The sequence below is a fragment of the Vigna umbellata genome, chromosome 4, assembly GCF_029865625.1.
Source record: "Vigna umbellata cultivar VRB3 chromosome 4, Vumbellata_1.0, whole genome shotgun sequence".
Classification (NCBI taxonomy): Eukaryota; Viridiplantae; Streptophyta; class Magnoliopsida; order Fabales; family Fabaceae; genus Vigna; species Vigna umbellata.
The window spans coordinates 5,976,286-5,993,157 of record NC_142168.1 but is presented as its reverse complement, the minus strand read 5'-3'; the positions used below and the strand labels follow the sequence as shown (position 1 = coordinate 5,993,157).

Genomic DNA, 16,872 nt, shown 5'->3' with positions numbered 1-16,872 from the left:
CCCAAGTTCTCACGTTAGAAAACCTTATGGGTTATATGTTGCAAATGTATTTTACCACATCGCAACTATTAGAAAATCGTAGTGGAATCGCATTCTATAGTAATGATTCTTCTGTTTCTTTCAATGGCAATTTGATGAGGAGGAAATCGTAAATAAATAACATTCATTCTCCTCCAAGTATTAGAAAAGTATAGGATAAGAGAAGTATTGTAAAATAGATTAGGTTATTGTAAGATATTTGGTGTAGTTTTGACATATATCTTATATTATGATAACGTTTAAACCATACGAGAGATTTTATTATTTGAAGTTATCTTTTATAAATATTTGTATTTATATATTTTTGTATAAATTTAGGTTGTATTTTGTATTGATATATTTTTTGTACATGCTAAGTGTATAACACAGTTGATAGTTTAATTTTAGGGTAGTAGACATTTAGATAGTATAGTAATTGATAATAATAATTAAAAAGCTTGATAGATGCAGAATGAAGAATAGATATTATTAAGATAGAATATATTTTAAGTTTTAAGCCATTTAAAGCAAACAAGTTTAGTATAGTAATACTTACATGGTCCAGCTTCTTTTATGGACCAATGGCAGTGTTGTTTACATTCAAAATCCCACAATGGAACAACCAAATTATACATATGATCTTGAAGACCCCATCGAAAGGAACAGAGGAATGGTGGTTTGGAAGATGGAACATCGCCAGTATAATCCCATTGATAAGAAGTATTGGGTTGAAGAAGGTGCTGCATATGATCAATATTGTCGCAAGAAACTGTTAGGTCAGAATTTCCTTCCAAAGAACTTGTCACCTGAACATGGAGTGTCACAGACTTTGTCACCTTAACATCGACTTCCTCAGACATACCACTTTTTGCAGAGGACAAAATAACAACCATAATTAACAACCATTCTATGGATACTCTTCTGTCAAAGGAAGACATTGTTGCTTTGTTATACTCTTTGCTTCAGGGAACAATATATATATATATAATATACACTACAAAAATAGTATATTATTATAGGGGTTAAATTCTGACGGTTTTAAAAACCTCAGATAATTTCTAGTGATTTTTTTCAAAATCGCAGTTAAGTTTTTAATTATTTTTTTAAATATATTTCTCGCAGTTTTCTTCTAAACCGTCCTTAATTTTTGAATTTATTTTTTTTATAAATAAATTTCTACGTTTTTAAAGTTATATTTTTAGCGGTTTGCTAGTAAAAATATCTAAAAGAATTCCCTCAAATCCTTCTTATTATCTCATGTTTCCTCTTTCTTCTTCTCCATTTTCCATTTTGTTCTCCAGGGTCTTCACAGCTGATAATTTGCTTCTCTATTTTCAAGTTTCCATCTTGTCTGTTTCACTGTTCAGCATCGTCTTCTCTTCACTGCAGTTTTCGACTTGCACTCCTTTTTCGCGATTCGTTAGGGAGTGTGCGACGGTATCCTTCGTCGTTGGTCCCTCACCGATAAGTTATATTCTTCTGCAATTCCTAAATGCTTGACCTTTCGTTTGAACTCCGTTTTTCAACCGCTACACTATTCCGAAAATTCTAGAAATTAGAGAATCTAATACCTATTGGAATTTTGCGAAATTAGTTTTACAAATGTGGATAGAAAATAGGGTTGGATGCAAAGATTTTGTATATTAAAGCTTTCATTGTTTTGAAGTTTATGTTTGTTCTACCTTTCTCTTGCTTTATATGCATTTTCAATTTACCTATTAGAGCTTGACCATGACCTATGTTTTGTTAATTTGGTCATTTCGCATAAAGCATATTTGATTTCGCTTTAATTAAATAGGTTATGAAGTTATATGCACAATGTTGTTTCCTTTCTTAGGTTTTTGTGTCTCATAGAGTTTGTTCCTCCATTGTGCAAAAGAAGCAAAAGAAGGTACTCGTTTTTTTCACATTCTCCTAACATATTTTATAATCTTTTCCTTCAAGATAAAGAATTTGCATAAACTATAATTGGACCAATAATTAATTAATTAAATAATTAATTAAAAACGACAAAGATTAATCAGAACCCTTCATATAATTACTCCTGTTTCATGCTCAGGTTTTATGAATCATTATACAATCAACTTTCGTAGATATTTTAGTAAAAAATTGTAATGATACTAGACAGTACAAATTCTTCTCACCAAAACTAAGCATTTACCTTTTTAAGAGAGATTCCTTACTTTGTTTATTTGTCTTTATCGAAACAAAACAAATATAGGAGTGCGTTTTCACCCTATTAGTGGATTAAAGTAACGGAATAAATTAAATTAAATTAAATAAAGTATATGACAGAAGTTCTTTTGCCCCAAGGACTTAGAAGTTCTTTTTCGTATATCCATTTATTTTATTTATGATTTTGGAGTTGACTTTTATGTTAGCATTCGTCCAGTATTATCTCAGAAAATATATCACTTTCAGTAGTATTGTTTATCACCTGACGAGGTTCTATACCAAGAAAACAGCTTGAGAAGCATAAAAGAACTCCATGTGAATGGATTTGAGTTCGTCCCTGAACAATTTCATTGAGCAGCTTGTAATTTCCTTTTCTTGTAGAGTCATGTGCAATTGTGGCTCTTGTGGATCGAGGAAGCAAACACTTAGTGAATGGGAAAAACATACAGGTTGCAGAGCGAAAAGATGGAAACATAGTGTGAAAGTGAAAAGTACAATGCTACCTCTGGAAAAATGGGTATGAAGTGTTTCTTGATAGATTAGGGGGATGCCTAGTATTCTGTTGGGTGGTTTTTAATTAACAGTGATAGCATTAGTCTTGTGACATGGATTTCTTGATTACTGCCTATATCTATTTTATTTCCAGAAGTCTCCACATTCTGAGTTTGAATACTTTGTGTTTTTTAGTGTCTATTATTGTGCTCTTGTTTTGTTACCGTTCTGTACTTATTTCTTGTGGTTGACTTGACATGAATTACTTCAGTTGGCTGAACACATTCCATTAGAGGGAGTATCCCAGTAGTTAGATCAGCAGCAGGTACTTGCTTTTTTGCAAGGTAAATGTGCATTTCATGTAAACTATTACGCACTGATTGCTTGTATTTTTTTTAATTGACTGGTTCTTATTCCACATAGCATATACATGTTTTCTTTTGAATATATCTCAAGAAACAAATTTATTTTACTTATACCTTGTTGTTTCAGAGAAGTATGAGCCTGTTAATGCAAAATGGACAACAAAAAGATGTGCTGTTTGCAGATGGGTTGAAGATTTGGAAGATAACAAAATTATTATCTGTAACAGGTTTTTTTCCATTTTTTTATAATTTTTTGGGTTTTCAAATGCTTTGTTTCAAATTTCTTAGGCTTTAAAGGTAGTGATTTACACAGGTTCACTTGTTCATTGTGCAGATGCCAAATAGCAGTCCACCAAGAGTGCTGTGGGGAAAAAATGTTTAGGATTTAACTTCTTGGGTTTGTAGAGTATGTGAAACTCCCGATGTTGAGAGAGAGTGTTGCCTCTGTCTAGTAAAAGGCATGTCACATTTAGTATTTTGAAAGTCTGACCTCTTTTTTCTTGTCTATTTCCTGTGATGTTAAATTATTTATGAAAGTAGTACACGATGGATTCAGCATTCTTAAAAGGAGGTCTTTTTCATTATTATATATTGAGTTAACCTTTTAATTATTTAAAAAAAATTGTTTTACTTTGGTGGATCATCAATAATAATATTTTTCCTTTTTTGTCCATTTTCACATTGTTAAGAAATCCTCTTATAACTCTAATCCTGATACAAATGTGGTTGTAGTTGTCTAGGAATTCTAGTGTTATGAATTTGCAATTTGCACCGGCCTTGTTTTTTTTCCTCCATAAGTTTTATCCTTAATTGTCAGTGTCGTGATCAAGTGCTAATATGCTTTTACCACATTGGAAGCACTTGCTTTTCAGGTGGTGCTCTTAAGCCAACTGATGTTGAAATGTTGTGGGTTCATGTAACATGTGCTTGGTTTCGACCTCAAGTTGTTTTCCAAGAACATGTGCTTGGAATCAAGCATTTCATTTACCTTGATATTTATGAAAAGATTGCAATGTTCTATAAAAATAACCGAATTGGTTTTTTTGACTGCTTAATTGGCTTAACTGCATTCTTCTTTTTCGTGCTTCAATTGCGTTTTTCAGATATGTGGCTTCGGAATATGCCAATTCTGGCTTACTGAATGAGAAGAGTGATGGAGGTGGAGGCTTAGAGGGAGATTTCTCTTAAAGAGAAGAGTGACACTCTAGATTCAAAGTCCAATGGAAGAAGGAACCAAATGATGATGAATGAATTGAAGAAGATCTAGTCATTTTAAGTGAACATATTTCTCTTTAATGTGTATTTGAATGATGTTATTATTTATATGGAACAAGTATTAAAACATGTTTATAATTTATTTTATAAAATATTTTAGTTTCAAATTATTTTATTATATGTTTTGTTTATTATAGCATTTTTTTAATATAATCAACTAAATATTACCAAAAAAAACCAATCTGACAGCATTTCCAGCGATTTTGGAACTCCTGCAAGTTTCGGTGATTTGCAAAACCTCTGTGATTCCCGGCGGATTTTAAAATTCCTGTAATTTTCGGCGGTTTTGACTAAAACTCTTGAAAATAGCAGCAGTTTGAATCAAAACCCCCGGTAATCACTACCAACGATGCTTTTTCCAGAGATTTTCGTAATCGCGAAAAATGCATTTATCAAGGTTAAAAACACGACAAAAATAATCCCTGGTAAAATTAGTTTTTTTTGTAGTGATATATGACTGTGTACTTAATTAGTTTTAAAAATTTTTAATTAGGATACATTTAATAAGTATTATAATTTCTTTGTATATGTAGATGTAAATATTATAATTGTATATAGTATATAGGTATGTTAAAAAGGATGGTTAATTTCTTTAAAGGAATAATTAAATAATTAAATTATTACCTAACAACATTTAATGGAAAAAAAGTGTGGTCATATTAATAGTAAATAATAATAATTAAACAAATGAATTTGGTTTGATATTTCATTTTATTCACCAAAAAATTACAAAATCTTCAAAACCAAAATGTCAACATTGCTAAATAAATTTTCTTTACCAGACTTATATGATTTCTAATTTTCTATCATAAATGGATTCTATCATAAATGGAGATACGTAGAGACAATATCAGTCCTTGTCGGATTCACCTTATGAAAATCCTAAACAATCCATAATAATTTTCAAACAAATATTCAAACAGTACGTAATCCAGATTTTTCATTCTGAACGAGAATACATAGGAACAAGGTCAATCAATTGTCGGATCCATAAAACAAAAAAAACATTTTTGTTTCTTTATAGTATTATAATTGGGGAAAATTAAATATTTTTGAAAAAATTTGTTTAGTTAATAAATATTTTTGAAATATTGGTTTCTAGATAAATGTATTTTTTAATATGATAATAATTTGAATCAATATTATGTTAATAATTATAAGCAATATTCCTTATGATAATTAGATATAATATCTTGATATTATACTATAATTTGCTACGTTAGTTTCTTTTCAAAAGAGAAAGATATGATCCTAAAAATTGAGAAAACTTTTGACAATAATCAATGTCTTAGATATTATTTGATTTTTTTGAAATATATTGCAACAAAGACCATTTCTTTTCTCATATCTTTTATTGTTAATTAATTCACAATTAAGACAAGATTACCATAATATTACAATGTGTATATAAATACACACTATCATACAAAAAATGAAGAAAAAAATACTGAGAGACACGCATAAATAATAGGAATAAAAAGAGCGGAAAAGGGAATAAGTTCTCACATAAGAGGGGGCTTTGCAACAATAATTACTAAAAAGGAAATGGTTGGAGTATCAAAAGCTACGAAGATATGTCACCTCCAATTGTTTTTTTCTTTTGATTTGGATATTATATTATATTATCCAAGACCATTTCTTTTCTCATATCTTTTATTGTTAATTAATTCACAATTAAGACAAAATTACCATAATATTACAATGTGTATATAAATACACACTATCATACAAAAAATGAAGAAAAAAAATACTGAGAGACACGCATAAATAATAAGAATAGAAAGAGCGGGGAGGGGAATAAGTTCTCACATAAAAGGGGACTTTGCAACAATAATTACTAAAAAAGAAATGGTTGGAGTATCAAAAGCTAGGAAGATATGTCACCTCCAATTTTTTTTTCTTTTGATTTGGATATTATATTGTACTCAGTTTTCTTTGACACTTAGCTATGACATTTTTCTCTAAGGGAATTATTTAACTACTCGCAAATATCTTGTTTGAAATCATAAAAAAACAAAAGTCTTCCTTAGTTTCCTTTAGTATTAGTTAGATCTCTTGCAGCGTTATACCTATTTTCAAATTTCCTTTTCTAAAATAAATAAATAAACAATTCCAAAAGGTAAAGAATATTTACATATTATTTTTTAAAAAAAAATAAATTATAAAATAAAAGATAAAGATGCTTTCACATGTATGAACAATCGTGTGATTGCCCGCATCATACTAGTACTTAATTCTTTCTCTAAATAATTAAATTTTGTTTTAAGAAAAAAATATAAGAAGTTCACTTTCTCAAAATCCAAAAGAATCCATAATAATTTTCAAATAGTACGTTTTGTAGAACATTCTTATTTTTTGGTTTTTCAAAATAAATTATGGGGACGATGTGACATCCCCAAAATATACGACATGCATATATAATAAAGACGTCATTCAGTTATAATATTGGAAAACAGTTAGAGACATATGGCAGACTATATGAGTTATAGTCATCCAAAATAAGATCAGATTTGGTCTCTTAACCATAGAGGACCACTGGAAATCGTCATCAGAATAGTTCTACTAATCTAGATCCTAAACATACTAAGCTGCAGCATCACCGTCTTCCAGCGCTTGCTCCACAGACACCTCCTCTTCATCTGCTCACATCCAATTGGATGATCATTGCAAAAGAAAACACATACCCCAAGCACACAAACAAGCAAGGGTGAGCTAGTTTTACAAACAAGCATACTATATTAGAGTAAACAATTCATCAAATACATACCTTAAGCCAAGCAAGTTAAATAATACCAAGAAACATGTCATAAACTAGACTTGACTCGTCCGGACTTAGAATGATTACCGAGCTATGACAGGTCATGCACTCGTGGTGGCTTATGAAACTTGGGTTCCCCACCCTACCACACTCACGAGGCTAGCTTGTTCCGGGCCTTGAGGCATACTGGAAGCCCCCAAGACTAAGACCTCCTGCTACTCCTCACCACATGGTTCAATCCTCCCTACTTGAGAATGAAAGACCATTGGAGGGTCAGGATAACCCCCAAGATTGAGCTTCCCTGTAGATCATTCTAAACACTACTGCACCACCATGAATCTTCTCCTTGAAGATCATGGAATTACGTCAATCCACCATACTCTTAACCACATATCCTTTTTCTTTAACCATACATCACATTGTTGAATATTCTCATACATTCACATATTTCCCACATAAATCACATCATACTATGCATTCCAAGCAATTGATCCAATCAAAGATATCAAAAGAAGAGACTTGACCCGACAGGAGTCACATAGCGCATCCTATTCGCAAGGCGAGATAGAAGGATCTCGCACAGTGCACACCTTAATTCGCATAGCGAATTGAGTCGCAACATACATCAGACCCCAAACCTCTCGCATAACGCGCCCAAGTCGCTATGCGAGAACTCAGACAAAGACCAACCTCCCCAAAGCTCTCGCTATGCGCCCTACTCGCCCTTCGAATTAAATGGGCAGTGATCCCAGACTACCACCATTGGCATAGCGACAAGATTTGTCATAGCGAGTCCAAAAACAGTGAGCACCATCCTCTGGTAATTCGCACAGCGCACCAACTCCCATATCGAATTACCAAGACAGTGAGCACCCTTTACAGGGTCTCCCTATGCGAGACAACTCGCATAGCGAGTCTGCATAATCTGCAGGACGCAGATTCTGCATAATTATGCAACTCACACATCCTTTACCATTTTTAGTTATTTTCCCCAACTTCTAACCCTCCTAATTCTTGTATCACGCCTAATTAAACTTGTCTAGATGATTATAAACGTTCTTAGCATGATTCTAAAGCGATCACTACCACTTTTTAACTTAAACTTCCAATTCTCATTAACCCAAAGACCCAATTTCGATTCTACCATTTTGAACATGACTTTACTCATTTTTATGATTCTAACATGCTCTAATTGACTCATATAAGCTAGCCACACTGTCCAATTTCACTCAAGACCACCTATGCTCAAATTCCCTGCCTCAGTTCCTCTCCAAGGACCAAAAACAATACTTTCTTAACCTTTTACTCCTCTGACAAGACTAACACATGATTTTCACCTCATCCCCACCTTACTAACCCAATTGGTCTTCGGAGAAGAATCAGACGTCTGAACGCATCAGTCTCACCTTCGACGCCAACACATATGACTAGTCACAACTAACTGGACCAGGCCAGGGCTGCTCTATGATCAGGGATGTGCCAACTCAGGTTTTTAAGATTCTTCTATCCTACCAACTCAGTACTCTCAACAAGTCACACAAATTTCACATATTCACCAATACAAATCAACATGCTCCCTACAGAATATAATTCAACGGTAATAAATCACAAATTATCAAGCATACATACCATACAGTTCAAACAAAACATAACTAGCTCCCCTTACCTTGAAGTTGAGCAGTATAGCCAACTAGAGTGCCCTAACTGTGCCTTCACAGAGAGAATTCAAACGGTGCCCTACAACCACCTAAATGGTGATGAAAACAAATCTTAGAGCTAGAATAGACAGAGAATAAAAAAGGAGCACCACTAGTTGCATGCCCTAGGTTCAAGAAAGGTGGAGAAGCTGACTTATCCGTCCAAATCGAAAACTAATCGGATAGATAGGAAGCCCTCAACTCCGTGAGCGAAAGAACACCACCTAATCGAAAATGCAACGGTGGAAAGTGGTGGAAAAGTAGAGAGAAGTCAGAGCAAGAAGAGGGAAATGAAACTGAGTTTAGAGAGAGAAAGAGGAAGAGCAGAAATGAATAATCTGGCTTTTTGGGGAAGGACCCTTACTAAGGTCAGGTTCCCTTAATCTGGGCCTCGCTGCCTCCAACTAGGGCCCAATAGCCCTTTTTATTTACAGGCCCTTACAAACGACTCCTAAAATATTTTTTTCTTTAAACCCGTTTATTTTTGGTTTGCCGTTTCGTTGCGATATTGGTTGTGATAATAATTTTTGAATAAATTAATAATTTAAATGAATAAATATTAGTTTTTTTCCTATTTTTTAAATTTTATTAAAATATGTATCCAATTTTTATTAATTTTTAATATAAATTTTTTAAAATTGTATTGAAAAGTTAAAATTATGTAAAATATTTAGTTATAATGTTTGAATAATGTTAACATTATTAATTTAATAATCAAATAATAAATAAGTTTTAATGTATGTTATTTATGAAAATAAAATTATAAAGTAGTCAATGTAATTCATATTCATTTATGAATTGAATTTTCACTTAATAAATTAATAAAATAAATTATTATTAATGACTGGAATTTGAGTTGACTCGGTATTATTTATTTAATTTTAGGTTCAAATATAATACAGGCTCTCGATCATATGATAAATGCATCATATTTGTAATTTTTTACATCTTCAGTGTTAACAAATATAATGCAAAGCTGTTAAAATAATGAGTCCAATTAAAATAGTAAAATTATACTAGAGAAAAAGAAATTTTATAGTAGATTTGAGAAAATTTAAGTTATTTTTAGTGCACTTAATCCTTGCCTACGTACGCAATTGTTTTTTATTTGTATTTTTTTAAAGAAAAATAATAAAATTAAATATATTTTTGAATAAATAAGATTTGAGTTTTTTTTAATAATAATATATAGAAAGCAAAAAACATGTTATATGGATGTACTTGAAATATATATATATATATATATATATATATATATATATATATATATATATATATATATATATATATATATATATATATATATATATATTATGCGATATTAAAATGTTTAACAGTAATTAAATGGGTAAACGATTATACGTTCACGATTTTTTTTTCTAAGTAATGTTTAGATAAATAAATAATTTAAATGAATAAATATTATCTGAAACCGAGCCACTACTACAAAAAAACAGTTTTGAAGTCAGTGTTTTTCGGTTTTTATATTGGACGTTATTAATGTTGGAAACTGATAATTTTTGACGTTAGCAACAATTTTTTTTGTCATGTTAATCAACTTTTTTTGTTTTATTAATAAATAATGATCTACTTTTATACATCTACAAGGCATAAAAACAACAAATATAATCTAGTTTATATCATTTTATAGAGCATGAAATATATGAAATATAAACTAAAGCAAAAGCGAGGATAATATTTTTAGTTTTAATAATTATGGTTATTGATTTTGGTTGGATACTTTTACTATTTATTAGAATTCCTATTAAACACGTGGAGCTTACTTTTGGATCTTTTTTGAAGTATAAAAATAATTTGAAAAGTTAATTGCGATAGATTTTTAAACGATCATAAAAAAGGTCGTTTTCTATTTTTTGTTAATTTTTTTTGTTTTTTTTTCAAACTTTGTAAAAATATTTCAGATAGTTAAAAGTTGAATTTTGATCTAAAATTTGTTCGAGGGGCTTCTTATGATATTTTGGTGCTTTGGACAAATTTTTAAGTCATTTGGAATTGTTTTAAATATACTTTCAATTTAACTTAAGCTTTGATATATAACGTGTAGTATGAACAACAAATGTATAACCTATAGTATGAACAACAAACAAGTTCAAAATATCAATATCAATATCAACAAGTTCAACCTTCTTGAAAATGAAAACAAAAACTAACATTTTTGAAGGTGACTTTGTCGAAATAAAGTGTTGCTGTCAGTGAGAGAGGAAAAAGAATTCGCCTATGAAGGAGAGCACAAAATCAATCGATCAAAATGAACGAAAATCATTCATAAATTAGTTAATCAACATGGATTTGTATAAAATGAAAGAAAAATAACATATGTTGGTCGCCAAACTTCGTTTAAGAAAAGATTACATTTTGACGTCTTATACCCTTTTGATGTTTGAAACAAGGGCATCTAACTTCATACGTGAGTACATTTTTGTAAGGGCCGAAGGGCTCATTCCCCTCAGTCCTTCCAGAAGCCCAAACACAGTTGTTACTCCAGCTCTAGTTGTTGAGAAACCGTTAGAGGAGAAAGCCAAAAGAACCACAAAACAACCACGTTACCTAAAGGATTATGTGGTCATGTGTCCAGCAACTAGTAAAAAGGGGAATTCAATTAGCAAGAAATGGTTGGAATTATTATTGTATTTTTTCTTTTATTGCTATATGCACATGATTAGGACTACAAGGCAAAGCCGAGTGCATATATAATACAGTATTGTAATATAGAGGAGACAAGAATATAACAGTAAATTTTCCTCTCTCAAATTTTCTCTCTTCTTCACTGAATATTCTCTTTTCTCTACCATCTCCCTTTTCTATTTCCTGCAGCATCCTTACAATTTTAACCTTCGCACCAAAGATTTTAATGAAATTTAGCGAATATGACGTCGAATTTCTCAATTTTTGAAGACCAATAATTAATTGACCTCGGAAAACTCCAAATTTCGACTTCTTAAATGAACTTCTATTTAAAAAATTATCACTGGTCAATTTTAACGTTGACTTTTTTGTTTTCTAACGTTTAACGCGAAACGTTGAAGCCTTATTTTGCACTAGTGAGTGTAAACATGAGCTGACGTTTTTCTCTTTTTTTTCCAAATTTTATTAAAATATTTAATAAGTTTTTATATTATTTTTAACTTGTACTTAGAAGTTAAATTTATGTAAAACATTAATAATGTTGCTTGATTAAAGTTAATAGTATTAGTTTAATAATTAAATTTTAATGTATATTATATAAAAAAATAAATTTATAAACAATAATAAATATATTAAAATGTAAAATAGGAACAGAAAATAAACATTGTAACATTCCATTTTAATAGCACAAAACCACTAAAATAAGAGTTACAAAGATGATAATTACTAAGAAAATCTACATATTTCAAAAGAAGAAGATTCTAGACTTAAAGAACAAAAAATCTATTAATGTTGTTGGTTCACCCTCAACCTCAAACTTCAAACTGAAACAACTAGAAAATATGCATGATCGTATACATGATCATATAAATAATCTTGTTTCCAATTCATATTATAAACCAATTCATACTTCACAATAAGTATTATAAACCAATCATTCAAACAATCACCTATATTGAACACACCTTAAGAAGTATATAAAAACATAGTTGAAAATTATGATATTTTCGCTTAGTTACCAGATCTGCTCGCTCAACTAAAAGTGCCAACTAGCCCACTCCTTAGTCACCATGGCTCACTCTATGAATACAAAAACAGTGAGTTCTACTTGCTTTGTGACTACACTCGCTAAGCTAGATATAGTTTTACTCGCTCAGCGACTACACTCGTTCAGCGGCTACACTCGCTTAGTGGCTACACTCGCTCAGCAGCTACACTCGCTCAGCGAGATTGTAGAATTCTACAACATCCATTATGCAGAATTTGCACCCCTCAACCCCTCATGACCTACCTTATTTACTTTCACCAACTTCTAACATTCCTAGATTGAATTCTAAACTAAAATTGACCTAATCAAAAGTATATAAACCAACCTAAACTTATTTTGAATTGTTTTACCACAAGATTTCAATCCAAAAATAACCAAAATCTCACTTTAGAGATCAAAATTTAATTCTACAAGTTTTAGCTCATAATTAAACCACTTGAGGGTCTGAACAAATCCAAAATGACTCAATCATAGACCCCAAACCCTCTAATATACTTTAGACCTATTGTTTCTAATTTTCACTACTCTAAACCTCCCAAAACATACTTAAAACCATCAAAAAAACATAACCAATTGTATACTACTTTGATTTAGATCATAATTTTTCCAATTCTCAACTCAACAAGTTCAAAATAACCATACAACACTACAAGAAAAATCATTGTTACATACGGCCAAAATTCGTATGTAAGCTCAAAAATTCGTATGTAATGATGAGTTACATACGAATTACATATAAATAAAAATCCGTATGTAATTCGGTTGTAGATAACGTTACATACGGATAAAACACTACAAAAATATGCAATTTTAGTAGAGGTTATTTTTAACGATAGTGGGGGTTTTAACCCCCAAAAAAATACAATTCCCGGGGTTACAAAAACCCTTGGGAAAAGTTGCGTCGGTATTACCGGCGGTTGGAAAAACCGCCGGAATTGGTAGTAGTTTTGCAAAAACCACCTGGATTAGCAGAGGTTTTGTAAAAACTGTCGGAATTAGCAAAGATTTTGTAAAAACCACCGAGATTGGCAAGGGTTTTACAAAAACCACTGGGATTGGTAGGGGTTTTACGAAAACCGCCGAAATTTGCAAGGATTTCTTCAAAACCGCCGGAACTATCCTATTTTCACCATTCTTTTCCATCTTTATCATCTTTGTTCACGACATAGTCTATATTCCCAAAAATATAACTTATATACCATTTGTTAGAAATAATATTTTATATTCATTTTCATAAAACAACACTAAATAGTTTATAATAATATAAAAAGTAAACACAAGTTTTAATAATAATTTGTGAACGCAAAACATATTATAATCTTTATTATTTTAATAAATAAAAAATGAAAAGGGGAACAAATAATTTTGGCAACCTGAGTTGACTTGTTAGCTGTCACTGTTGTTTTTTAAGGAAAGAAAGTATCAATACATGTACTATCAGCCATTGTGAATAATATAACATAATGAACTTAACTAAATTATGAATAACATAAGCAAAAAAGTAGAAGATGAAGGAATCAAATTAATGATCGAGGTATCTCCTGATACAAACTATGAAGTATGTGAGATTATATATAACAAGGCATAAATACATATGATAAACGCAGAAACAAGCATACACTTACAAACACTTATAAACTCGGCAGCACTAATTTGAAAGCAACAAATGGAAGCTTCATATGATAAACGCTAAAACGGGCACTGCAAGCACGTATTCATCTCTTGAAAGCATACTTTATGATTCTAGGAAAATGGATATTCATGAAATAGTCTTCCCAATCAATCATTTTGGGGTCAAAGTAAAACAATTCAGTCTCTACTCCACCTTCTCTTCCCATTGACAACAACTTTTCTCTGTTCAAATCATCAAATCTGTGTACAAAACATGCATTCTCGTTAGTTAATCAATATCACTGTCAAAACAAGCTTTTTTTTGCCACTAATAATTAACTTACATCCCATTGAAGAACAAGTAAGGCTTGTAAAGCTCAACCAATCTCATGATTGTGCGGATCTTCCTATTGAAGTCCACACAAATTTCCTGAAAATAATGTCAACTCCTTCACATGTTTTTAGTTAACTTCTTCAAGAGTTAAAGCAATGCAAGGTTTTTAGAATTGAAACGATGCACAGTTATGTGAATCTTTTTACCACTAATACTCTGTCCGTACTTTTCAACCAATGTGTTAAGCTTTCAACAAAAATTTAATCTTAGAAGGAAGCAATGACAACGTTGGCATTGTCTAAGGAAGAAGTGTGAATAATATAAAGGAACAAATATGATGAAGCATGTTGGGGGCTATAGTTTGGTGCATTACACCATGAATGGTAAGAAGAAGAATAAGAAGGAGAGAGGGTTGACTTACCTTTAAATGAAAAAATAGCTGAGAAGACAGAAACCAAGTGATGCAAAGAGAAGAAGGCTATGGAATTATTAATGAGGTAGATGTAGATGAAGTTCAAACCTTAAGATTAAGCTCGTTATACAAAACCTTAAACCCTAAACCTCGTTATACAAGGCCTTTACTTTAACAACATTTTCTAGATCTGTTCAACCCTACGTGTGTACAAAATATAACAATATATGACTCATAAATATGTTTATTATATATGACAACTTACGAGGATGTTATGTAAAGAAAAGATCTAGGAATAGGATAACATAAAAACCTGCTCTTTGAGGAACAAGATGCCACTTTCCTTCGCCATAGAGTTGCACGCATTCTCTGAGAAGCTCGTCTTCAGCTTGACTCCATGCTCCTTTCCTCACACCTGATAATCTTCCTTCCATCATCACACAAAGTATATGTGTGTCTTAAAAAGATAGAGTTATTCTCATAATGCATGACCCAGCAAAATATATACAGAGAGAGAGAGAGAGAGGTGTATACACATGTATCAAACAATTTGTGGTGAGAATGGATACAGGCTTCAGAAATTGCCTGTGTCCTCATCAGCAACTAGATTTTTATGAATGCCATCCTCTTTTTTTGATACCATAGCATTGACTGGACTTTTATGAATGCTATCTTTTTTCGTTACCACATGAATCTTCTTCTTCTCCCCCTGATCGAAAAATACGTGGTTATAAGAATTATAGCATTTTCAAGTATCATGAAGGTCCTGAAATATGTTAAACACTGACCATGTTACCTTTTTATCTACCACAACAGAACCATTGCTTTGAGAAACAGGATCAATCAAAGTTACTTTTGCATGGGAAGTTACAAGATAGTGAAGAAAATCAAGAACAGCTTGTCAACAAAGTCACCTTAAGAAACAACCAGTACACTCTAGGAAAGGACTAAACTCATAACAGGACATGCCGATTATCCAAAAACTAAGAAAATTATGAGTAGGTAAAATTCCTTTTCAGGCTTGCTATTCGTTGTTCAAACTCCTCTACAACCTTGCACAAAACAGATTCAACCAACTGTACCGTGCACAAGAAAAAAATATTAAAAGCTAGCTTTAAAGGCACTCTTGCTCTTAGTATTATGAATGACTAAAACAATATTGAATGGAATACGGTTTTCCAATTTCTAGGGTTTTGGAAAGAGGATAGAGCAATGGAAAAGAGAATTTAGATGAGGCTAAGAGGATGAGAGGATTAAGGATTGCAGAAGAAGAGAACTTAACTGTGACGGATGAAGCTCAAGCAACGATGGCGGACAACAAGTGAAGAGTCATGGACGCGACTTAGGCGAAGGACACGGCTTAGACGAAGAACACGACTTAGACGAAGGACGTGACTCAGGCGAAGGACGCGACTCAGGCGGGGACGATAAGGACTCAGGCCAGTGTAGTGAATGACAAAGAAAGGTGTCGAAGAGCAGTGGTGAAAAATGAAAAAGAGGCATGCCGAAGAGCAGAAGAGATTAGGAAAATTAAGGAGAAAGACAGCCAAATTAGGAGAACAAAATAATTATTTCACTCTTCTCGACTTTTTCTTCCCAAAGCACCGAAAACAGATTTAAAAAAAATCATAACTTAATTACGATTTTTATCAAAACCGTCATAATTTATGGGAGGTTTTCAAAACTCCCATAATTAAACCTCAATTAAAATACATTATTTTTGTAGTGTAGTCTGTATGTAATTAAATACAGATATTACATACCGATATTACATACCGATATTACATACAAATAGTACATAAAGATTTTACATACGAATATTACATACAGATATTACATACGGATGTTGCATACGGATATTACATACGAACACATCCGTATGTAAGTACATGCAGATATTACATACGAATTTGTCTATATGTTTGTGTTGGCAGATTTAAATGTATAACCTGGTGCAAAGATCCCACATACCTATAAAATCAGTTCAATCATACAACTGTAAACATTTAAAGAAGCACAATACTCTCATACATTTATATAT

General features: G+C 31.7%; 1 long non-coding RNA gene across 1 annotated transcript; it reads left to right on the top strand.

The window, feature by feature from the left end:
• Positions 1-1,259: 1,259 nt before the first annotated feature.
• LOC124827847 (uncharacterized) lies at positions 1,260-4,431 on the top strand. Its single transcript, XR_015786370.1, has 6 exons — positions 1,260-1,909; positions 2,575-2,710; positions 2,957-3,029; positions 3,178-3,277; positions 3,385-3,508; positions 4,154-4,431. It is a non-coding gene; the product is annotated as an uncharacterized LOC124827847 (long non-coding RNA).
• The last annotated feature ends 12,441 nt before the right edge of the window (positions 4,432-16,872 follow it).